Source organism: Puma concolor, chromosome F2, assembly GCF_028749965.1.
Source record: "Puma concolor isolate L17-30 chromosome F2, mPumCon1.1.hap2, whole genome shotgun sequence".
Classification (NCBI taxonomy): domain Eukaryota; kingdom Metazoa; phylum Chordata; class Mammalia; order Carnivora; family Felidae; genus Puma; species Puma concolor.
This window is the reverse complement of record NC_141684.1, coordinates 379356-403027: the sequence shown is the minus strand read 5'-3', so window position 1 is coordinate 403027 and position 23672 is coordinate 379356. Positions and strand designations below refer to the sequence as shown.

At 47.8% G+C, this 23672-nt stretch overlaps 1 protein-coding gene across 2 annotated transcripts in view; it reads left to right on the top strand.

Moving 5' to 3' along the window:
• The first annotated feature begins 2041 nt into the window (after positions 1 to 2041).
• Positions 2042 to 23672, top strand: part of PPP1R16A (protein phosphatase 1 regulatory subunit 16A) — a 41157-nt gene continuing 19526 nt past the window's right edge. Inside the window, exons 1-2 of one of the 2 annotated variants that reach the window (XM_086695859.1) lie at positions 2073 to 2198; positions 5352 to 5444. The gene's annotated coding sequence lies outside the window, so the exon portion shown is untranslated. Of the gene's footprint in view, positions 2199 to 5351; positions 5445 to 23672 lie in introns of both variants that reach the window. The other variant, XM_086695858.1, reaches the window with a different exon arrangement.

The following is a 23672-nucleotide window of genomic DNA, read 5'->3' as shown; positions in this document are numbered from 1 at the left end:
TTATCCTGTCTGTCTGGGTTGGCCCTCAGGCTCCCATTTAATAGATGAGGGAGTTGATTTACTCAAAACTGACCTGCCAAGAATAGGTGGGGCCTGCCGGGAGTTCAAGGCTGAGCAGCTTCCAGGGCCTAGATGGTGGTCTGGGAGGGCTTCCTGGAGGAAACTCAGAACAAAATAGGGAGGTAGTGGATTCAAGAAATTTTCCCAGGGGTTGCTGCAGGGCCCCAGCAGATTCCCAAGGTCTTGGAGGCCGCTTTCCTCACCTCCATGGTGCCTGTTAACAGTGGGAGCTGAACAGCTCTCATTATTAACTGTTCACCCCTCTGGCCCTGGGTGAGCTGGACCTGTCTGGCTCCAGAGGACTTCTTGGAGGCAGGCTTGCCTCTCTCCTCCTCTTTTGGTCCTCTGGGTCCAATCCTCTTAAGGTTGCTACCAGGACGATGCCTCTCCTTCTTCTGGGGGCACTTGGGCAGTGTGTGCGCGCGTGGGGGGGCGGGGGGCGGGGCGGAGAAGTCTAGCTGGAGGGGTTTAGGGGTTTACTGGACACCTCTTGGTGCCAGACCTTGAGGATAGAGCTTCATGGGTCATAGTTCCTGCCCAGGGGAGTGTGCAAGGACCATCTGGCTTCACTCTGGACAGGAGTGAGTGCAGGTGCATTGCATGAGTACACAGGAAGGGATTCTCAGACAGCCACAGGGCCATGAAGCTTAGTCTAGATAGAAGATGTTCCCCAGGCAGGTGGAGGCTGGCCTGAGTGGAGATGGGGCACTCTAGGTAGTAGAGTGGAGGCTCAGGCTGGGGAGGTCTGAGGGGTCAGCACTTGCTGCTTGGGCCTGGCTAGAGCCTCTGAGGGTTTTAGCTGGCACAGGACCTTCCCTAGAAGTGCGGTTCCAGAAAAATGCCTCTGGCAGGTGTCCTGATACTGACTGGTCCTCTTAACCCCCAGACCCTATTCTTCTCTTCTTACTCTTCAAGTTGGCTCCACGCCCAACATGGGGCTTGAACTCATGACCCTGAGATCAAGAGTCACACGCTCTACTGACTGAGCCAGACAGGTGCCCCTCCCACACCCTATTCTGTCCCTTCACCTTCTCTCTGGCTATCTGATCTGTTAAGGCCTTTGAGTCCGTCAAGACCTATGCTCTGTACCATGCCCCAAGGCCCAGCCCTGCTCCTTACCAGCAAGTTTGGCCAAGGGGGTATCAGGCCCAGGACACTAGCAGTGGTGGCTGATGCTGTTATCACTATGATATGAAGTATATCACTACTTCAAGAATTCAGCTTTTCTTGGGCAGTCCCTCCCCCCCCCCCCCCGCCCACATTATACTCTTAAATGGTTGAAAATCTGCAGTAGGTACCCAACTGATGGAAGGTGCTGAGGGAAGGCATGAGTGGTAGAGGTGCACTGGAGGAGGAAGTTTGGGGCTGAAAAGGATGATGTAATGTGAAGTTCCACACACTCCCCTCATTCTCAGACTCTCCCTTCAGATGTCACATGGATTCCCTTGAACTCCGATGTCACCTCTTTTAAGTTCCCAGAGCTCTAGTTGAGGGGGTCCTTGTGTCTAACCATGCTGTTGCTATCTATGGCCTCCTAGCCTCACTCCATCAGCAAAGACGTCTTTCTCTCCTACAAGTCTTAAGTCACCCCTCCCTCCCTTACGGGTCCTCCTTTGCTTGGTTTGACGTTCAAGGCTCCTTGTGTCCGGACTACTCATATCTGACCATTCTCCTCCGCTCTCCCAAACCACCACCTTCCCGTTGCTCCAATGCACCGGGTCCTTCCACCTATAGGCATGCTTCCCCCTCTGTTCGTGATGACTCTGCTTTGTCGGGTGAACCCCGACTTTTCCTTAAAAGCTCAGCATAAATAGATGACCGCCTCCCGAGAGCCTTTTGACTGCCTGCCCTTTCCACCCTATCCGCGCCGAGGATGCCCCTGCTAGAGGTTCACACAACACCGCGGACCGCCAACCTCCAAGGACAATCCCCGCCCCCTGGCAGCTCGGCCATGCCCCCTGGCTCCCAGGGGGCGCCGCGGCTTCCGGCTCTGGGCGGTGCGGCCCGGAAGTGTAGCGTTGCCATGGCGAGAGCCGGGCGCGGGGCCCGCCCCCGCGGCGCCCAGAGGAACGCGGGGCCGACTGACCGATCGCCGGGATCTGGTCGTCTACGCTGCGGCGGGCTGCGCGAGGCGGAAGGTGAGGCGCGCACTTCCGGGGCCTGCGGCGGTAGAGGGGACCCGGCCCGGGGGAGAGAGGGGCGGGGGGAGGGGGGCAGAGCTGAGCGGGCAGAGGGGAGACGAGCGCGGTAGAGCAAGGTGAGAGGTAACCGAAGGCAGGGCGCCGTGTCTGGCCGGCACACGGAGAGGCCAGGCCCAGGGCACAAGTCTGTCCAGGCTCCAGTCGGGTGCCGAGGGCGCCAAGGGGTCAGGACCGGCTTCTGGAAGTGGCCGCCTGTGAAGGCCGCCGGTAGGGCTTTTCACGTTTTGTCTGTGGAGTTGTTTTCATTTTTGCAACCTGTTGGCCAGGTGGGCAGCGCCAGACTTATCTCCATTTGCAGCCAGGAAATGAAGGCCGGCGGGAGTGACACGCCCGGGCTTTGTGTGGGCTTTGGAGTTCGGCCAGAGGAGAAACTGGAGCCTCTCAGAGCTTCGGGTGACCTCACTCGTGGGGATCCTGGGCTCCTCCTCACAGACTGGGGTCAGAGTGAGAAGCTCTGCCGTGCGGAGAGTGCCGGGCCGTGTGCTCCAGGCCCGTGGCGGAGTATCCGTGACTGGTTTGGGCTCCTCTGGGTCCTGGAGCAGAGGCTGAGGCAACCGTGGGATTAATTTCCATGGGTGCAGAGAGGGGAGGCGTGCATGGAGCCATGCCAGGCTCAGGGAAGCCTGAGAAGGGCTGGCCCTCCTCAAAGCTCCGGCCTTACTTTTCCTGGAGCTTTAACTTGAGGGGGGAGGTGGCTGTGGGAGCACCGTGCTGCCCTTGTCAGTCCCTGTCTTGGCCGAGCAGTGAGCCCTCGTGGGTGTCCTCCCTGGGCAGGATTGGTGTGTTTCCCTGAATCCCAGAAATGCTGAAGAGGCTTGTGTGCTCCTGGCTGTGCTGCCTAGTGCGCTTCAGGGGCACCGAGGGGAGCCCCTGCCTGGAGCTCTCGGGCCAAGTTACGGAAGGGGCTGGTGGCTGCCTGAAGGAGCTTGCACAAAGGCTACCTCTGGGCTCCTCATTGTGAGGCTGTGTCCTCCTTTCTCTGCTCCCCAAGCTCTTGCTCAGAGCTGGGATGGGGGAGCTTTAGAAAGTGCTTCCTCCCTTCCCTTCCTGTGCAGGGGCTGGATTTCCTCCCTGTTGGCTGGAGCCTCCTCCCCTGGCTCCGCTGGTCGGTCATGGCCTCATCCCTCACCTGCTCGGGGTGTGCCTGGACTTTGCTCTCCCTGCCAGGCACCTAGGAAGAGGGCCGCTGTGCCTCTAGGCTCTACAATGGGATCTGTGTTCTAGGGATTGGAGTCCTTGGTCTCTTCCGACAGCCTGTCTCCACTGTGTGTGTTTGGGAACTTCAGCCTATAGCACACCAAATACAAGGGCGCATTTGGCTGGGTGGATTTTGGCGGCAGTGGTAACATTGATGTGTCCCCACTCTCCCTGAGAGCCCTGTCATGAGCACGCTGTGAAGGCGCACACACGGGTTGTGTCTTTCCACAATGACGGCTTTATTTAGTCACCCAACAGGGCTGACGCCATCATAGAGCAGGTTCTGGGTTCCAAACGCAGGGACACTTCGCCACGTGATTAACTTGGCTTCTTCCACGGCACCCGGAGCAGAACACGAGACAGGCCACACGACAGACCAGGCAACGGAAGGGGGTCAAACGCCAAGTCAGTCTGCGGGCGCACAGTGGAGAGGAAGCCTCGGTCCCGTCCGAGCCAGCTCTCGGCGCTCACTGCTCATCACGTTCAAGCCCTGAAGGGTCTCGGGGCTGTTCGGAGACCGGTCGGGCAGAGGCCTCGGCCGCAGCTGCCCTTTTGAGGTGGTCACACATAGAGGGGTCGTGTCTGAAGAGTCTGACGGTTTGCTGCAAAAGTCTGCCCCTTTGAAGGGGGTTTAGTTGGTCCCGGGGCCCCAGCGGACCTCCTCTGCTTCTGCTTGTCGTCAGTTCCGGGGTGTCCGCTGATGCTGGTCTGGCCGAGATCTTGTAGCGGCGGTGTCCTTCACTGCCTGTGTCGCTGCTTGACACAGGCCCCTGCTGGACCCGAGTGACTCCACCTTGCTGTCTGCAGCACCCCACCCTGGTGCCTGTGCCACGGTTCACTCGTTAGCCAAAGTAAGACATCTCGGAGTCTCTTCCCTCACCTCCAGGCTCTCTCAGAACTTCTTCCCAGATATTCTTGATTCTGGCTCTTCCTGTCCATCCCTTCCACCACATAGCCTGTCTCTGGGATCATAGCAGTTGCCCCTCACTGGTCTTGGCTCTGTTGTAGCCCCTTGCCCCCCTTCTTCTCATCTTAGAGTGATTGATCTGAAATGCAAATCTGATTCTTGTACTTTGCTTCTTGAATCTTCCTCGTGGGCTTCTGAATAACACTCACCTGTCTGTGCAGACTAGTTCCCATCCTGTGCCCCTTCGGTTGACCCCTGAGCACTTTTCCATGTGTGTGTTATGCCGCCACCATACTTAACTCTTGTGTGGTGGTGGAAGGGAGAGAACAAACCTTCCCCCACCCCTTCTAAGCTCTGTGACCTTGGGCAAGTTCTCATCAACAGAGCAGCTGAGAAAGAAGGACAGAGAGATACAGGAATGTTCGGCTCCCCAGATGCCCAGGGGAGAGGGTCCCATGGAGCAGGCACCCTGTTAGGGCAGGTATAAAAAAGTCCGATGGGGGATGTTGGATTCTGGGCTGTGTCCTTCCTTGGCAGCTGTGACAGACAAAGCACATTGGTGCTGGCGGAGAGCACGTGGGAGGCGGGGTCATGGAGATAAGGCCCGCAGACAAGTCTTCAAGGAAGTTTCAGTGTGAAGGAGAGGAGAGTGTGGGGGAGGTGGAGGGATGGGAGTTGGCTTGAATAGGGAGGTCCATGGAGGTCCAGAAGCATTTGGACTTGGGCAGAGGAGTAACTGACGACTTCAAGGTCCCTGCAGATAGAAGGGGGCTGGGCTGCAGAGTGGAGGTGGTTGCACTGAGTGCAGAGTGGCTTGAAGAGGCCTGTGTCTTCTCCACGCTCAGCCCCAACTTGCCGTCCCAGGATTCCCTGAGGCCTGGGCCTTTCTTTGATATGACCATTATGGTTTTGTTGACTTTGCGTGATATGCTGTGTAAGCTTCACCTCCCCCACCCCCCTACCCAGAACCTCTTCCTGTTTTGAAGGAAGGGAGGATGGTGTGGATGCAAGGGACTCCCTGGGAGCCTCCACGCTTCAGATGAAGGCTCCGTCTCCTGCAGAGCCCTCCCATTGTACAGGTAGGTTTCAACGTCCCTCCTTGTGCATCAGGGCCGGGGGCAGAGCCTTGCCATGGCTGATGAACCTCCTGACACACCCATATGCGCCGCTGAGTGATGGTCTCTTCCATCACACCAGCTCCCCCACAAGCTCAGAGTCTCCTGGGTTACCTTCGGTCAGGAAGTGCCAGGAACCCAGTTACTGAGCACTTCCTGAGAGTCAGGCATGAGGTTCAGTTCCAAGAACATGGGGGGGAAGGACATGGCAAACGTTAGAACAGAGTGAAAAGATAGGAGAGTGAGAAGGTAACCACAGAAGACCTCTAAGGAGGTAACGTTTCAGTTGCAGTCTGAGTTACAGAAAGGGAGTAAGCTACCCTAAGATCTGGTGGAAGACCCTTCCAGATACAAGGAACGGCTAATGCAAAGTGGGACTGACGCTGAAGATGGACACATGCTAGACCAGAGGTTGGCAGGGCGGTGGTGGTTTTTTTCTGTGAAAAGCTGGATAGTAAATACTTTAGGCTTTGCAGGCATGTGGTCTCCGATGCAGCTTCTAAGTCTGCGACTTTGTGGGAAGGGAGCCATAGACAGTACAAATGCGAGTGTTCTCTTTCAACAAAACCTTATTTGTCGATGTTGAAATTTGAGTTTCATATCATTTTCATGTGTCAAAAAATACTTTTTTCCCAGTTATTAAAAAATGTAAAAGTAAGTCTTAGCTCATGGGCCGTATAAAACCAGATGGCAGGAAGAAGTATGCCAGCCCTGTGCTAGACACCAAAAATGCTGCGTCAACTCACTGAATCCTCCTCAGGACATTGTGAAGAAAGGACTATTACCATTCCGTTTATGGATAAGAAAACTGAGGAAAAGAGGTCAAGAAACTTGACCGGTCTCCTCAGCTTCCCACTGCTTCAAACCCAGAGTTTGAGTCTGGTTCCTGAACTCAGCTCCCAGCCACTGTGGTCTCTGGAGCTGGAGGTTTCCGAGGTGTAGAAAGCAGAAAGCAGGAAGCAGGAAGCAGGAAGCAGGTATAGAGTGGAAGGTGGAGAGGGAGGCGTGCAAGGAGATGGCGAGGCCAGCAGGGGCCAGACCACACAGGGTGTAGAGGCCAGGATAAAACTTTGGGAATGGGTACTTTTTTTCACATCAAACTTTATTGAGGTGTAACTTACATATAATCAAACATCTATTTTAAGTGTGGTCTGCTGGGTTTTGGTAGATGTACACATCTTTGTAAATCCACCATAGTCCAGATGTACAACATTCTCCCACCCTCAGAAGTTCCCTCATTCCTCTGTGGCCAGTCCTCCCTCCACTGGGCCCCAGGCAACTACTGATCTGCTGTTTCTGTAGCTTCAGTGTCCCTTTTTTAGAATTCACGTAAATGGAATGCCGTGGAGTGAACACTTTGTGTTTGACTTCCTTCACCAGGCATAATGTTTTGGAAATCGAGGTGGTACAGGTATCAGTAGGTCACTCTTTGCTGCGCGGTTCCACCGAATAGATATACCGTTATTTGAGCTATAGGTACGTCTGTTGAACATTTCGTTTCTCTCCAGTTTGGGGCTATTGTGAATAAAGCTGCTGTGAATATTCACGTATACAAGTCTATATGTAGATGTATGTTTATTTCTCTTGCTGAAATGATAGAAACGATGGGTCGAAGTGTATAAGTAACTACATAAGAAAGTGCCAAATTATTTACCAAAACGTTTGCTATCATTTTATGTTCCCAGTTGGTCCTTGTTCTCAATTCAGTGTTGCCATCCTTTTAAAGTTTAGCCGTTTTCGTGGATGTGAGACGGTAGCTCATTGAAACTTTAATTTACATTTCCCCAATGACCATGGTGTTGAGTATCTTTTCAAATGTGTTTTACTGGCCATTTGTATATCTTCTTTTGTGAAGTGTCTGTTCAAATCTTTTGCCCTTACAATATGGATTGTTTATCTTATCAAGTTTTAAGAATTCTTTACGTATTCAGGATGCGAATTCTTTGCCATATATATACATATATATGTACATATATATGTATATATATGTATATATATATATATGTGTGTGTGTGTGTTGCAAATTTGTTCCCACAGTCTATGGCTTGCCTTTTAATTTTCTTACCAGGATCTTAAGCAGGGGACACTTTTAATTTTGATGAAGTCCAGTTTGTCAGTGTTTTTTCCTTTATGGTGTGAGTAGAGGTAAAGGGTCGTAGTTTTCCACATGTATATGCTGTCATTCTAGCACCATGTTTTGAAGACCATCCTCTCCCCATTGTGTTACCTTAAGATCTTTGTTAAAAATCAATTGAGATGGGAATGCAAGCTGGTGCAGCCACTCTGGAAAACAGTATGGAGGTTCCTCAAAAAACTAAAAATAGAACTACCCCACGACCCAGCAATTGCACTACTAGGCATTTACCCACGGGATGCAGGTGTGCTGTTTCAAAGGGACACATGCACCCCAGTGTTTATAGCAGCACTATCGACAAGAGCCAAAGTATGGAAAGAGCCCAAATGTCCATTGATGGATGAATGGATAAAGATGATGTGGTTTATATATACAATGGAGCATCACTCGGCAATCAAAAAGAATGAAATCTTGCCATTTGCAACTACGTGGATGGAACGGGAGGGTATTATGCTAAGCGAAATTAGTCAGAGAAAGACAAATATCATATGACTTCACTCATGAAGACTTTAAGAGACAAAACAGATGAACATAAGTGAAGGGAATAAAAATAATATAAAAACAGGGATGGGGACAAAGCATAAGAGACTCTTAAATATGGAGAACAGAGGGTTACTGGAGGGGTTGTGGGAGGGGGGATGGGCTAAATGGGGGACGGGCATTAAGGAATCTACTCCTGAAGTCATTGTCGCACTATATGCTAACTAATTTGGATGTAAATTAAAAAAATAAAATAAAATTAATTAAAAAAATCAATTGAGGGGCACCTGGGTGGCTAAGTTGACCATCGGTTCTTGATTTCAGCTCAGGTCATGATCTCATGGTTGTGAGATCGAGCCCCACCTCGGGCTGGGTGCTGACAGCAAAGAGCCCACTTGGGATTCTCTCGCTCTTTGTCTCTCTCTCTCTCTGTCTGACCCTCCCCTCCTCTCTTGCTCGCTTGCTGTCTCTCAAAATAAATAAATATTAAAAAAAAATCAACTGACAGTTTATTCGTGGGTGTATTTTCAGGAATTTTCTATGTTGTTCATTGATCCTATGCTAATATCCCACAGACCTGATTATTAGAGCTTTATAATAATTCTTGAGATCAAGTAGTGTAAGTTGTCCAACTTGTCTTCTCTCTTTTTTATTTGAGAGAGAGAGAGAGAGTGAGCGAGCATGAATGGGGAAGAGGGGCAGAGGGGAGAGAGAGAGAGAGAGAGAGAGAGAGAGAGAATCTTAAGCAGGCTCCATGATCAGTGCAGAGCTTGATGTGGGGCTCAATCCCACGACCCTGGGATCATGACCTGAGCTGAAATCAAGAGTCAGATGCTCAACCAACTGAGCCACCTGGGCGCCCAGCTTCTTCTCTTTTTCAAGTCATTTTGGCTCTTCAAGATATTAAGCAGTTCTATATAAATTTTAGAATTAGCTTGTCAGTTTTTCCAAATGGCTCTCTGGGATTGTGTTGAAGCTTTAGATCTATTTTGGGGAGAATTGATATTTTAACAATATAGAAAATAGTATATTTCTACATTTATTTAGTTCTCGGTTGTTAACCATAAAAGTAAAAATGCATTTATTTTGCCAGCAAAAATTTGTGTTTATTTGTGTATAGCAGAGAATTGCAATCTGGGACAAGCAAGCCACAGGCAAGTGTACACAAGGAAGGGGAGGAATAGAGCAAAGCAGAGGACCGCCGTTTTATAGAGGAGAGGGGGGTTGGAGTAAACTGGGGGTTGTAAGTATACTGGCTTATCATTGGCTGGGCTGTTGCTGCAGGAGAATGAAATCTTCTTGCTAGGGTAGTAAAGCAGTAAGGCTGGGCACGGTTTGTCTCCTCCTAAGAGATGTGCAATTGACGAGCAGTGGGGCGGGGTCAGCGAGGGCTCCCCCTGCTGGCCTTCCCACTGCCTTCTCATTACTGATCCTCACATCCCCTTTTGATTAAAATCTCTCTTTGCAGGCGTCACTAATCAAGAGGCAGGTTCTCCACATTTGCTGGTTTTGCCCCTTAGTACCAGGGAAGACTTTTCCTGATCGTCATGTCCTATGTGAGAAGGAAACTGCACAGCATTTCACTTAAGGCCACATTTGAGTAACAAAGAAGGTTAGGACAGAGAACTCAAAGGTACTTCCCATCTGTCTTCCATATATTTTTTTTTTATTAAAAAATTTGTTTAAGTTTATTTATTTATTTTGAGAGAGAGTTAGAGCAGAGGAGGGGCAGAGAGACAGGGAGAGAGAGAGAATCCCAAGTGGGCTTCACACCATCAGCACGGAGCCTGATGTGGGGCTCAAACTCATGAACCGTGAGCTCATGACCTGAGCCTTACCCAACTGAGCCACCCAGGCGCCCCCATATTTTTTTAAGTTTTTTTTTTAATGTTTATTTTTGAGAGAGAGATAGGGTGCAAGCAGGGGAGGAGTAGAGAGAGAGGGAGACACAGAATCCAAAACAGGCTCCAGGCTCCAAGCTGTGAGCATGGAGCCCGAAGTGGGGGCTCGAACTCATGAACCGCGAGATCATGACCTGAGCCGAAGTTGGACGCCCAACAGACTGAGCCACCCAGGCGCCCCCACATCTTCTTTATCCATTCATCCATCAATGGACATTTGGGCTCTTTCCATACTTTGGCTATTGGTGATAGCACTGCTCTAAACATTGGGGTGCATGTGTCCCTTCAAAACAGCATACCTGTATCCCTTGGGTAAATACCTAGTAGTGCAATTGCTGGGTCATAGGGTAGTTCTATTTTTAATTTTTTGAGGAACCTCCAGACTGTTTTTCCAGAGTTGGCTGCACCAGCTTGCATTGCCACCAACAATGCAAAAGAGATCCTCTTTCTCCGCATCCTCGCATCCTTGCCAACATCTGTTGTTGCCTGAGTTGTTAATGTTAGCCATTCTGACAGGTGTGAGGTGGTATCATCTCATTGTGGTTTTGATTTGTATTTTCCTGATGATGAGTGATGATAAGCATTTTTTCATGTGTCAGTTGGCCATCTGGATGTCTTCCTTGGAGAAGTGTCTATTCATGTCTTTTGCCCATTTCTTCACTGGATTGTTTTTTGGGTGCTGAGTTTGACAAGTTCTTTCTAGATTTTGGATACTAACCCTTTATCTGATATGTCGTTTGCAAATATCTTCTCCCATTGTGTCAGTTGCCTTTTAGTTTTGCTGATTATTTCCTTTGCTGTGCAGAAGCTTTTTATTTTGATGAGGTCCCAATAGTTCATTTTTGCTTCTGTTTCCCTTGCTTCCAGAGACGTGTTGAGTAAGAAGTTGCTGTGGCCAAAATCAAAGTTTTTGCCTGCTTTCTCCTTGAGGATTTTGATGGTTTCCTGTCTTACATTTAGGCCTTTCATCCATTTTGAGTTTATTTTTGTGTCTGGTGTAAGAAAGTGGTCCAGGTTCATTCTTCTGCATGTTGCTGTCCAGTTTTCCCAGCACCACTTGCTGAAGAGACTGTCCTTATTCCATTGGCTATTCTTTACTGCTTCGTCAAAGATTAGTTGGCCATACATTTGTGAGTCCATTTCTGGGTTCTCTATTCTGTTCCATTGATCTAAGTGTCTGTTTTTGTGCCAAAAATGTTTATTTATTTTTGAGAGAAAGAGAGAGAGACAGAGTGAGAGTGGGGGATGGGCAGAGAGAGAGAGAGGGAGACACAACCTGAACCAGGCTTCAGGCTCTGAGCTGTCAGCACAGAGCCCAATGCGGGGCTCCAATTCCCAAACCGCAAGATCATGACCTGAGCCGAAGTCGGATGCTTAACTGACTGAGCCACCCAGGTGACCCCACCCCCCGCTTTTTTTTAGTGTTTATTTTGAGAGAGACCAAGTGCGCGTGCACATCCCAACACAGAGCTCAATCCCACGAACTGTGAGATCGTGACCTGAGCCGAAATCAAGACCCCCAGATACCGACTGAGACCCCCAGATACCCCTGGAGTTCTCCACCTAGACCTTCATGAAGGCAGAGGAGCACACTGAGGAACTAACCAGGTGCATTTGAGAAGGTGCAGTGACGGTATAAACATGAAGCGATAGCTGATGAATTTTGTGCAAAACAGCAAAACTTCAAAGATGGTTTAAAACAGAATTGTTATCTCAAAATAATTGTTTGGAACCAAACGTGTTACAGATCAGATAGTATAGCCTATAGGGTTGCAAATTCAGAGACGTGAATTTGAATAAGAATCCAAAGTCAGTTAATATTTCAGTTGAAAGAAGACTTTTGTGAATTCTGAATCTTCTAGCCCTTCAGAAAAAGCAAGTGAAAAATTAATTTCTCATGGGATCACGATGAGGTTGTTTCTGAAGGGCCATAATCATAGAAGTTTCCCCCTTTCCCAAGGGCTTGGGAAATGCAGACAAGGGCATTGTCTTTCCATGAAAAAGAGATAAGAAACAACAGTGAGAAAAAGGTACAGAGGTCTAGTCTGGACGTCTTAGGAAAGCTGTCTCTTCAGATGCCGTCTGCCTCAGTTTGGGGGGTCTTTATTCCAGGTGACCAGATGTGCAGGGCTAGGCAGTCTCTGGTGCTTTCTTTAGATGTATCACGTGAATCCAAGAGTCTCTTCCGAAGACTTTGGTGAACAAAGGGTGGTTACAGGACCTGATAAGGGCCTTTTCAGAGAAGTTAGAGTCTAAAATGTTCAGGTTACAAGGTGTGATGCTCCAGGTCATTGTCTCCTGGGAATGCACGGTGAAGAGATTATCAAAGCATGGTTACTTCTTTTTTCTTTCTTTAAAGATTTTATTCATTTTTTTTTTCAACGTTTATTTATTTTTGGGACAGAGAGAGACAGAGCATGAACGGGGGAGGGGCAGAGAGAGAGGGAGACACAGAATCGGAAACAGGCTCCAGGCTCTGAGCCATCAGCCCAGAGCCCGACGCGGGGCTCGAACTCACGGACCGCGAGATCGTGACCTGAGCTGAAGTCGGACGCTTAACCGACTGTGCCACCCAGGCGCCCCAAGATTTTATTCATTTTTGTTTAAGTAATTTCTACACCCAGTGTGGGGCTCAAACTCATAACCCCGAGATCAAGAGTCACATGCTCTTTGGGGCGCCTGGGTGGCTCAGTTGGTTAAGCGTCCGACTTCAGCTCAGGTCACGATCTCACGGTCCGTGAGTTCGAGCCCCGCGTCGGGCTCTGGGCTGATGGCTCAGAGCCTGGAGCCTGTTTCCGATTCTGTGTCTCCCTCTCTCTCTGCCCCTCCCCCGTTCATGCTCTGTCTCTCTCTGTCTCAAAAATAAATAAACGTTAAAAAAAAAAAATTAAAAAAAAAAAAAAAGAGTCACATGCGCTACCAACTGAGCCAGCCAGGCTCCCCAAAGCATGGTTGCTTTTATTAGAAGCAATTATAGCTTTACAATATTGAAATACATCTTCTTTTTTCAACTGTCAGTCAAAGGAGGGAGAAGCCAAGTGCACTGGATGTTTTATGACTACCTCAAAGGCTAAAAACTTGTGAGTTTCCAAGGGAGTGAATCTGAGGTTTAGAAGGACTAATGGCAATGCTTTTAGCCAAGGTACTTGGAGGGTCCCTACCAACTGTGCTAGTTGAGTTTCAATGCCACAGTTAGTACATCCAGCCAAGTCTGAGGATTGAAGGTGGGGTACAAACTGAATGTGTTGTTGAACTGGCCAGTGAAATGAGTTCCCTGATGACTGCAAAGTTCAAGAGGAGATCCCTGGGTAGGGATAATCTTTTCTAATAGAATATAATTTTTTTTTTAAATGTTTATTTATTGTTGAGAGAGACAGAGCATGAGCAGGGGAGGAACAGAGAGAGAGGGAGACACAGAATCTGAAGCAGGCTCCAGGCTCTGAGCTGTCAGCACAGAGCCTGACACGGGGCTAGAACCCATGAACCTTGAGATCATGACCTGAGCTGAAGTCAGACGCTTAACCGACTGAGCCACCCAGGCGCTCCCTTTTCTAATAGAATTTTAGCCACAGAAGAAGCATTGGCCCGTCTAGAAAAGAAAGCTTTGGTCCAGTGAGAAACCATACAAACCATGACTAAAACATATATATTTATACCTGTGAGATGGGAAAGCTGTGTGAAATCCACTTGTGTGAACAGATTTCCCTGGATTATACTTTGGATTGGTGGGAAAGCAAGGTAGACGCTATGGGCACCCTTTCTTCTATTTCTCCACAGATAGTGGTTCATGAATGCTACCATTCTGTCAGTAGACCATGATTTAATGCATGTATGGAGGGAGGTAGTGCGAACTTTAGAATTTCTGGGAAGGCTGGATTGTTATTTGGTTCAAACCAGAGTTCTCTTCTTGTTGAGCCAGTAATTACTAGATTTCCAATACTGTTTTTCATCTCTGGGGCCAATTCCTGGATATCTCTTATCAACTTTTCCAAATCATCATTTGGGAGAATCCTTTTGGACCATGACAAAGGTTTTGGCCATTGGTTTCCTTGAAAGCAGCATTTTTTCTATGGAAAATGCTTCTGGTTTTGTCATGGATGAAGATACAAGCTAGAGTAAGCTGCAGAGCTCAGGCTATTGTGTTGGAGTGGCCAGAGGTCAAGGTGCCGTCTCAGTGACTTCAAGAGGGTGCAATAGTATACCCAGCACCATATTTACCATTTTCATCCTTTATCGTTTTAACATTTAAAAAAATGTTTATTAATTTTTGAGAGAGAGAGAGACAGAGACAAAGACAGAAAGAGACAGAGCGCGAGCAGGGGAGGGGCAGAGAGAGAGGGAGACTCAGAATCTGAAGCAGGCTCCGGACTCTGAGCTGTCAGCACGGAGCCCCTTGTGGGGCTCGAACCCACAGACCAGACTGCAAGATCATGACCTGAGCCAAAGTCAGATGCTCAACTGACTGAGCCACCGACGCCCCGTTCTTTTTTTTTTTTTTTTAAGATTTTAAAAAAATTTTTAAATAATCTCTACACCCAACGTGGGGCTTGAACCTATGACCTTAAGATCAAGAGTCACATGGTCCACTGACTGAGCCAGCCAGTCCCATTTTCATCCTTTAAGAACCATTAGTAGACTATGAAACATCTGCATTGGCTAAAGGAGTTTCCTGCAAATTGTCATGGGGGTCAGAAGGTGATCTGTCAGCATTAAGCAGTCATGAGGGGTTTTGTCTGGGTCCAAATGTAGTCTTTGCTTCAAGATCAGATGCCCAAAGTTTTGAACCTGAGTTTGAGCAAATTGAAGGTTTTTTGTGGGGTTCAGGGAGACTGTGTCTCTCTCTCTCTCTCTCTCTGTTTTAATTTGGAGATTGAACATTATTTTATTTTACTTATTTATTTTTTAAAATAATTTACATCCAAATTAGTTAGCATATAGTGCAACAATGATTTCAGGAGTGGATTTCTTAATGCCCCTTACCCAATTAGCCCATCTCTCCTCCCACAACCCCTCCAGTAACCCTCTGTTCTCCATATTTATGAGTCTCTTATGTTTTATCCCCCTCCCTGTTTTTATATTCTTTTTGTTTCCCTTCCTTTATGTTCCTCTGTTTTGCCTCTTAAAGTCTTCATGAGTGAAGTCATATGATATTTGTCTTTCTCTGACTAATTTCGCTTAGCATAATACCCTCCCGTTCCATCCACGTAGTTGCAAATGGCAAGATTTCATTCTTTTTGATTGCCGAGTGATACTCCATTGTATATATAAACCACGTCATCTTTATCCATTCATCCATCGATGGACATTTGGGCTCTTTCCATACTTTGGCTCTTGGCGATAGTGCTGCTATAAACACGGGGGTGCACGTGTCCCTTTGAAACAGCACATCCCGTGGGTAAATGCCTAGTAGTGCAATTGCTGGGTCATAGTTCTATTTTTAGTTTTTTGAGGAACCTCCATACTGTTTTCCAGAGTGGCTGCAGCAGCTTGCATTCCCACTTTATGTCTCTTTAAGGCCAGAAGTTTTAACATGTGGATGCTGTCTCCTGTGAGGTGGCAGGAGGAGGGGAGCAGAGAAGCAAATCGTCTACGTATTGTGACAAAGTAGAGCCTGCAGAAAACTTGCTGTCATCCAAATTGGCTTTTAAGGTTTGTGAAAAGTGAGAAGAAGTCTCTGTAGGCCTAGGGCATTACTGTCCAGGCGGATTCCTGTTCTTCCCAAGTGAAGGGAAACAGATTCTGGCTGGCTATCCTTATCGGCTGGAAAACTAAATGTACTCTTGGGTCAATTACAGTGAAAAATTTGCTTTCATTGGGAATGGACGTTAGCACATGTGGGTTAGGAACAAGAGGGTGTTGAGGGACAACAGTGTTATTTATTGCTGGGAGGTTCTGGACAAACTTCCCTTCTGTGGCCATTGGGTTTTCTTACAGGTAAAATGGTATTACAGGGACCAGTGCAGGGGATGATGGGGCCCTAAGCCTCCTAGCCTGTTATGGGCTTGATGCCTTCCAGGGCTTACCTATAGGTATTAATTCTGGGGAGAGGGTTTGAGGTGACCTATTTTTTTTTTTTTTAACGTTTATTTATTTATTTATTTATTTATTTATTTATTTATTTATTTATTTATTTTTGAGAGAGAGAGAGAGAAAATGCATGAGTGCAAGAGGGGCAAAGAGAGAGGGAGACACAGAATCGGAAGCAGGCTCCAGGCTCTGAGCTGTCAGCACAGAACACCACGTGGGGCTCGAGCTCACAAGCCGTGAGATCATGACCCAAGCCCCCCAGACACCCCTCGAGGGATCCATTGGAATCTTGAGGGGAGGTGCCTTGTGGATTCTGCAAATATCAGTTGAGGATTTTGCCCATAAACAGGGTGGCAGTGAGAGTCAGAAACAGAAAATAAAAGACAGCAAAGCATGATTTAACTGCCCTGGTTGGCTATTTTGATTACTGTTGTAAAATCCTAGAATTATTTCCCTCCTTTGTGAGAAAAAAATTCTGGCATGATACTTTTCTAAGACCTCAATCCAATAACTGAATAGGTTGGAAGAACTAAGGAGAAAAGGGTAGGTGTCTCTCTGAGGCCTAGACAGAGAGTGGGCTCAGAGACAGGTTTATTAGAAGTTTATTAGAGACCCCCACTGTCTGAGCTGTTTGAGTACCTCGAGGCAGGTAGCCGGGCACCAGGATTGTAGCTGTGCTGTCCGTTAGGACAGAAACATTCATTCCTGATCTATGGAGTGGTTTCTCCAAGCTGATCACAAGAGGGAGGGCTGTGAAGAGCCTTGTAGTCCCTCGGAGCCCCACCATGGGGAATGAGGACTTTGCAAAGGCTGGCGAGAGGGCTGAGGGCACCTGGATTGCTCTGCCGGTGTCCTGGCACTCTGCGGTGACAACAGAGACTTGAGGGGTTTGGTTTGTTCCGGGAGCTTCTTTCTCAGAGTTGAAAATTAAGAATTTTATTGGTCTTTCTTTTATGTGACTCATCTAGCATATGACTGATGTGGTCTGCCAGATTAAATCTGGGGCTGACATCGTTGCATCCTGGTCCTTTTAACTAAAGGAGAAAGACCACTTTAGCCTGTTTGTAACCGCAGAGTTGAGCGCTCCCTGGGTGGATCCAGTTGCTGAAGGAGGACCAGGATTTTTTTTAAAGACAGTTTGGAGCCAGTTGTAATTAGGAACAGGTTCATCAGGCTTCTGTGTACAAGCCTGACTTTTATTCCAGTCTGCAGGCTTGAGAAAAGCTGTTGAGGGCCATCTGGGTGGCTCTGGCAGTTAAGAGTCCAAATTTGGCTCACCTGTCCTTGCTCTGTAGCGGTTTCTAGCTAGTGTGCTGGTATCTTGGCCACAGCTAGGGGTTTGTTTCTCTAAAATCCCTTCAGGATGTTCCCTTTTGGCTAGCTTTATCCTACATTTGGCCTGGCACTCACCAATATATGTGGCCTAATTGATAAAAATCTGAGAGACCAGGTAGAGAAGTTTGAATCACTATGTTAAACTCTTCAGCAAACCCAGGAGAATCTTCAGTTACTTTACTTTTTGTTCTTAATGTTTATTTATTTATTTTGAGAGAGAGAGAATGGAGGAGAGAGGGTGGGGAGGGGGCAGAGAGAGAGGGAGAGCGTGAGAATCTCAAGCAGGTTCTGTGCTGTCAGCACAGAGCCTTACACGGGGCTCGAACCCACAACCCTCGGATCATGACTTGAGCTGAAATCAACAGTCTGATGCTCAACCCCCTGAGCCACCCAGGCGCCCCCAGAAGACTTAACTTTGAAGGGCCAAGTTTTAATAGGTTCAGGAGAGGAGGGAGAGGGGAGAGGTTCAAAGGAAAAGGGAGGTTTGGCAGAGAGAGGAAAAAAGCACTGGGCGTAAGTAGCTGCAGACAAAGAGGATGGGGAGGGGGCAGGAGGCCTCAGAAGCCATTGTGACTCCTGTTAATTGTTGGTTTGCCTCAGTTAACTTAGAAACAGTATTTTTCGGTGCGCCTGGGTGGGCCCATCAGTTAAGTGTCAGTCTCTTGATCTCGCTCAGGTCATGGTGTCCCGGCCAGTGAGTTTGAGCCTTGAGTCGGGCTCCATGCTGACAGTGTGGAGCCTGCTTGGGATTCTCTCTCCCTCCCTCTCTCTCTGCCCCCCTCTGCGTGTGGGTGCTCTCTCTCTCTCTCTCAAAATAAATGAATAAATTTAAAAGAGAAATAGTATCTTTCTTTTCTTTTTTGTAATGTTTATTTATTTTTGAGAGAGAAGGTGTGAGCAGGAGAGGGGCAGAGGACGGAGAGCATTGGGGGACAGAGGATCTGAAGCAGGCTCAGCACTGACAGCAGACAGCCTGATACGGGGCTCGAACTCTGAAACCATGAGATCATGACCTGAGCTGAAGTCAGACAGTCAACTGACTGAGCCACCCCAGTGCCCAAAATAGTATTTTTCAAAGAGGCAAATTTAGAATCCCGAAAACATTTGGGAGCCTCAAGATACCATTTAAAGTAGGCATCCCAAGGGGTGCCTGGGTGGCTCAGTTGGTTGAGCGTCTGACTTCAGCTGAGGTCATGATCTCGCGGTCTGTGGGTTCAAACCCTGCGTCGGATTCTGTGCTGACAGCTCAGAGTCTGGAGCCTGCTGCAGATTCTGTGTCTCCGTCTCTCTCTGCCCTCCCCTGCTCATGCTCTGTCTCTCTGTCAAAAATAAATAAACATTAAAAAATATATATTTTTTGGGGCGCCTGAGTGGCGCAGTCGGTTAAGCGGCCGACTTCAGCCAGGTCACGATCTCGCAGTCCGGGAGTTCGAGCCCCGCGTCGGGCTCTGGGCTGATGGCTCAGAGCCTGGAGCCTGTTTCCGATTCTGTGTCTCCCTCTCTCTCTGCCCCTCCCCCGTTCATGCTCTGTCTCTCTCTGTCCCAAAAATAAAAAAAAAAAAAAAAAAAAAAAAAACGTTGAAAAAAAAAAATATATATATTTTTTAAATAATAAATAGGCATCCCTGGGGCGCCTGGGTAGCTCAGTCAGTTAAGTGTCTGACTTCAGCTCAGGTCATGATCTCACACCCTGTGAGTTCGAGCCCTGTGTCGGCAACGCTCCAGCTCAGAGCCTGGAGCCTGGTTCAGATTCTGTGTCTCCCTCTCTCTCTGCCCCTCCCCTGCTCATGCTCTGTCTCTCTCTGCCTCAAAAATTAATAAAAATAAAATAAAATAAAATAAAATAAAATAAAATAAAATAAAATAAAAATAAAGTAGGCATCCCATTCAGAGTATCTCCTTTCCCTTCCCTTCCCCTCCCTTCCCCTCCCTTCCCCTCCCTTCCCCATAATGGCCATTAAAGTTCTAAATTACTTTTGGTTAAGTCAGTCCATTTACTTATAAATGAGCATGTGGAGAGACCATAGTTTTTATTTTTATTTATTTTTTTAAATATTTTTTTTAACGTTTATTCACTTTTTGAGAGACAGAGACAGAGCACGAGCAGGGGAGGGGCAGAGAGAGAGAGGGAGACATAGAATCTGAAGCAGGCTTCGGGCATTGAGCTGTCAGCACAGAGCCTGATGTGGGGCTCGAACTCTCGAACCTGTGAGATCATGACCTGAACTGAAGTTGGACGCCCAACCAACTGAGCCACCCAGGTGCCCCCCGCCCTTATTTTATAATTTTTTTTATTGTTTCTTTATTTATTTTTAAAAAAAAAAATTTTTTTTTTCAACGTTTATTTATTTTTGGGACAGAGAGAGACAGAGCATGAACGGGGGAGGGGCAGAGAGAGAGGGAGATACAGAATCGGAAACAGGCTTCAGGCTCCGAGCCATCAGCCCAGAGCCCGACGCGGGGCTCGAACTCACGGACCGCGAGATCGTGACCTGGCCGAAGTCGGACGCTCAACCGACTGCGCCACCCAGGCGCCCCTATTGTTTCTTTATTTTTGAGACAGAGAGACAGAGCATGAGGCGGGGGAAGGGCAGATAGAGACACACACAACACACACACACACACACACACACACACACACACACAGGCAGAAACTGAAGCAGGCTCCAGGCTCTGAGCTATCAGCCCAGAGCCCAACTGGGGGCTCGAACTCACGAGCCATGAGATCATGACCTGAGCCAAAGTTGGATGCTTGACCAACTGAGCTACCTGAGACCATAGTTTTTAAATGTTTGTTTATTTTGAGAGAGAGTGAGCACAGCAGAGAGGCAGAGAGAGAGAGAGAGAGAATTCCAAGCAGACTCTGCTCTGTCAGCACAGAGCCTGACGTGGGGCTCAAACTCACGAACTGTGAGATCATGAGCTGAGCCGAAATTAAGAGTTGGATGCTTAACCAGATGAGCCACCTGGGTGCCCTGAGACCATAGTTTTCAAACTTAAAACCAGTAGGGAGGACATTCTCAAAGCACTTATGATCCCTAGGATCCCATTTCTTAGAGGCTTTTCTCTAGAGCAAAGAGAATAATCCCTAAACAGCACACTTTCAGTGGGAACAGCCTGGCTCCAGAAGGAATCAGACCAAAGGCCAGCATGGTTCCAAAAGGAACAGTCTGGTTCCAAGTGGGAGTCGGACTGAGGCCAAATGGGTTATTCTCAGAAAAAAACAAGGCCTTGAAACAGACACTGAACAGCATTGAGAGCTCGAACAGAGAGGAGAGCTTGGAATCCAGGAGAAAATCTCCCCTCACACTTCAGGGTGGGTAAGAAAGCACTGAGCTCAGTTGGCGCTGTGGGTACGAGTACCTGCTTGCCCAACAGCCTCAGATTTGTTGGGGGTCTTCCGGGCCTCACTTCTGATCACCAAGTAATGTTAACCTTAAAGATAGAACTGCCACTTTTTTTTTTTTTAATATTTATTTATTTTTGAGACAGGGAGAGACAGCATGAACGGGGGAGGGTCAGAGAGAGAGGGAGACACAGAATCTGAAGCAAGCTCCAGGCTCTGAGCTGTCAGCACAGAGCCCGACGCGGGGCCTGAACCCACAGACCGCGAGATCATGACCTGAGCCGAAGTCGGACGCTTAACCGACTGAGCCACCCAGGCGCCCCAAACTGCCACTTATTTTATCCGTGAAAATGGGTTTATTTGGGAATAGCAGGGAATTGCATCCCGGGACAAGAAAGCTCTGTCAGAAGCACAGGCAGGTCTGCAAAGCACAGGAGAGCAAGGCTCTTTAGGGAGGAAAGGGGGTGAGGAGGAGGGGCTGTTGGCAGCTAAAAGTCCTGCGGCAGGCAGAGGCAGGAAAGCAGTAGCCCCCTGGAAGGCTCCTGGTGGGTGCGTAATTGACACGAGAGCTCCCTCTGCTGGCCGCCAGACTCCATTCTAAATAAGGTTTCGTTTTATTAATTTTCACACTGTATTGTCTATTGATGTGTATCACGTTACCCTAAAAGATAGGGGCTTGAAACAGCAGACATTTGTTATCTAACAGCTGCTGTAGGTCAGGAATTCAACAATGGCTTAGCTAGGTGGTTCCCGTTCAAGTTATCATGTGGTTGCGTTAGGATAGCCAGGGCTGCATCAGCTGAGGGCTGGACTGGGGCCGGAGGACCTGCTCACAAGCTAGCTGTCCCCAGCTCTCGCCCATGGGCTTTTCCATAGACTCCTCAAGTGCCTCAGCATACTAGCTAATTTCCTCCAGCCTCAGAGATCCAAGAGAGGGCAAGCAAGAGGCTGCATGACCTCTTATGACCTAACCTCTGAAGTTATCCACTGCCATTTCTGCTTTTGTTTTGTTTGTTAGAAGTGAGTACCTAGGGGCTCCCGGGTGGCTCAGTTGGTTGAGTGTCTTGATTTCGGCTTAGGTCCTGATCTTGAGGTTTGTGAGTTTGAGTCCCACATTGGGTTTTGCACTGACAGTGTAGAGCCTGCTTGGGATTCTCTCTCTCTCTCCTTCTCTCTCTGCCACTGTCCCGCTCATGCTCTGCCTCTCTCAAAATAAATAAATAAACTTAAAAAAGAAGTGAGTAACTAAATCCAACCCATACTGAGGGAGAAGTGGATTAGGCTCTACCTTTTTTTGTTTTTAATTTTTTTAACATTTATTTATTTTTGAGAGAGAGATGGAGTGTGAATAGGGGGAGGGGCAGAGAGGGAGACACAGAAGCCAAAGCAGGCTCCAGGCTCCGAGCTGTCAGCACAGAGCCTGACGCGGGGGTCAAACCCACAAACCGTGAGATCATGACCTGAGCCGAAGTCGGACACTCAGCCAACTGAGCCCCCCAGGCGCTCTAGGCTCTACCTTTTGAAGGGAGTATCAAAGTATTCCATACTTTGTGATATTAATTTTGTAGATAATAATGAACATTTTACACTTTCCAGTTGTTCGTTGCCAGTACAGACATACAGTTAATTTTGACATTGTCCTTGTATTTCACAGCCTTGCTAAATATACTTCTTTATTCTAGTATCTCTATTGTAGATACCTAAGGATTTTCTTAAGCTTATTTATTTATTTTGAGAGAGACAGAGCACGAGTGGGGGAGGGGCAGAGAGAGAGGGAGAGAGAGAATCCCAAGCAGGCTGTGTGCTGTCAGTGTAGAGACTGACTCGGGGCTCAAACCCCCAAACTGTGAGATCATGACCTGAGCTGAAACCCAAGAGTTGGCTGTTTATTTTTTTTTTTTTTATTTAAAAAAATTTTTTTTCAACGTTTTTATTTATTTATGGGACAGACAGAGACAGAGCATGAACGGGGGAGGGGCAGAGAGAGAGGGAGACACAGAATCGGAAACAGGCTCCAGGCTCCGAGCCATCAGCCCAGAGCCTGACGCGGGGCTCGAACTCACGGACCGTGAGATCGTGACCTGGCTGAAGTCGGACGCTTAACCGACTGCGCCACCCAGGCGCCCCTAGAGTTGGCTGTTTAACTGAGCCCCCTGGTGCCCTCCTAAGGATTTTTTACATATCTTCTACATACCTTTCTACATGCTTTCTGAATCTAAAGAGTCTTACATTTTCCTTTCCAATTTGCATGCTTTTTGTTTCTTGGCTTAGTGCACTGGCTGGGACCTCTAGTACAAGGTTGAACATGATTGGTGTTCCTGATCCTAGGAGGAAAGTGTTCGTTCTTTTCCCATTAGGCATGATTTAGCTGAGGAATTTTCCTTCTATTCCTAGTTTTCAAAGTTTTTTTGTTTGTTTAATTTTACAGAGAAAGTGCAATTGAGGGGGAGAGAGAGAGAGAGAGAATGAGAGTGAGAATTTTAAGCAGGCTCCACGCTCAGTGTAGAGCCTGATGCAAGGCTTGATCCCATGATCCTGGGATGGTGACTTGAGCTGAAATCAAGAGTTAGATGCTCAACTGACTGGCCACCAGGAGCCCCAAAGTTTGTTTGATTTTTATCATGATCAGATGTTGGATTTTGCCAAATGCATTCTCTACTTTTATTGATTTGATTGTATTTTGATTTTTGAATGTTAAACCAATTTTTTATTCTTGAAATATACCCGACTTGGTCATGACGTATTATTCTTCTTATATATTGCTGGTTTCAATTTGATAATAATGTTAAAAGGATTTTTGAAGCTATTCATAAATAAATTGGTGTGTAGTATTTTTTTTTAATGTTTGTTTATTTTGGAGAGAGACAGGGTGGGGTGGGGGGTGGGGGAGAGTACGTGCACACACAAGCAGGGGATGGTGAGGAGTAGAGAGTGAGGGAGACAGGATCCAAAGCAGGCTTCATGCTGTC